This window comes from Aplysia californica, unplaced genomic scaffold (genome assembly GCF_000002075.1).
Source record: "Aplysia californica isolate F4 #8 unplaced genomic scaffold, AplCal3.0 scaffold00760, whole genome shotgun sequence".
Lineage (NCBI taxonomy): Eukaryota > Metazoa > Mollusca > Gastropoda > Aplysiida > Aplysiidae > Aplysia > Aplysia californica.
Window position 1 is genome coordinate 285,029 of NW_004798030.1, and position 1,853 is coordinate 286,881.

Genomic DNA, 1,853 nt, shown 5'->3' on the forward strand with positions numbered 1-1,853 from the left:
TGTGTGTGTGTAGGCCTATATCGTCTCGGTCAAAACAGGATTTCGACGATAGCAGGCAAATAATAAATCCCAAAATCTCGTCTGTTATGTGAAGTAAAAACGTTCTTTCCTAGCAAGCATTCAGACAGAAATGTTCAGCTATAAAATTATAGTGGTCCAGCCATTGACACAACCCTTAAACAAACGGACTTAAAAGCAGGGAAATGCAAATGAAGCAAAACAATTTAGCCGACGTTAAGATTTTAAGATGTTGTAGACAACTGTTATAGCCAAGTACGTATGTCTGCCTGGATGAATTTTGTAACTATACACTACAACTACAAGAGATCGGGTGCCGGGATTTATTATAAGCCTGCTGTAGTCAAAGCCAATCATGTATTAATAAATTATACCGTGAATGCAGTGGGGTGCACAGAAGATCGTCCGCGCCGTACACCGGATATTTCCTATTTTACCAAAATAACTCCTGGGTGGGAAATTCCCATCTAAGAATATCACACCATAAATAAATTATCAGCAAGGCTAAGACCGGCAACTTCGAGCTGGCAATGCAGTTCACCAATCTTGCTTGGAAAAGTCTACAATTATAATTTATTTCAGAATCTCCTATTCGCCAATCGCCATTTCAGTCAGGAGTTGGACGAAGGCACCCTTGAACTTTGATTAATTTGTCGGGGCTCTTTGAAAATTGCCTTCCCGTTTATTTACATAAGAAACAGAAGTGATTGCTGAGGACAAAAATGGCCGTGTAGGCTAACCGAACCACATTAGCCAGTATTAATTTCTGCCTTTTTTGTATTGAACATTTCTTTTGGCCGGATTGAACTTTGGTTCACCCACCAAGTTTCAAGTTTGCATGTGTATTAATGCGTACTAGCTGGGGTGAGTGGAAGGGCGGAGGAGGGGAGGGGGGCTTGCGTAATTGTAATTGATAAAGGTTGAGTTGAGGTCTCCATTGGTAACTTACTTGACCTTCCACACACTTCCAGGATCGCTACTATCTACAATCTACTATCTACAATCTACTATCTACAATCTACTATCTACTATCTACTATTTACAATCTACTATCTACTATCTACTATCTACTATCTACAATCTACTATCTACTATCTACTATCTACTATCTACAATCTACTATCTACTATCTAGGCCTAGTCCACAGGGCCAACATGGGGATAGCCATGTGGTCAAGAGCAAAAGGGAGACCTCCTCTAGACCTTTGCTGTGTGATTCAGACTTTGTCTGAGTGTAACACGAGAAAGAGTGAGAAAATTTATTCATTAAAACTTAGCACACAAAAATACTGATAAAAGTGTGCCTTAACACGTGTACCGGTAACCCAAAAAATAATTATAATCTGAAATTTCCTTCAAGGCTTGAGATCTCATGAAATTATATATAATATTGAGCAGGAGCTAGTTATATAGTTACTGTATAGTATACGTCCCCTGTTTCCCTAGTTGATCATGTCTGTAGAATTAATTCTGGGCATGCTCAATCTACAAATTACTGATACCAGTTTGTCAATGGGTATGTTTTGTGCATTCTACAAACCAATGGGCATTAAAAAATATTTCTAGGATTAATTCTAAATTCTAAATAAGTACATGTTGTTGAGACTGTTATAGCAGGAAATAATTCTAAATGTGTTCGCTATTGTGTGCCCATAGATTTTAAGCGACGTTCTGATTTGATGAAGCCTTTAGAGGCTTCACTATTTCCCATCCCAAGAACTCCTGTAAGCTAGCAGGACATACAAGTATAACTAATTCTTAACATGATCGCTAGTGTGTATCGTGATAGTTTGTTCAGAAAGTGGTTTTTTGTTTATTTGTTTTTAGGGGGTGGGG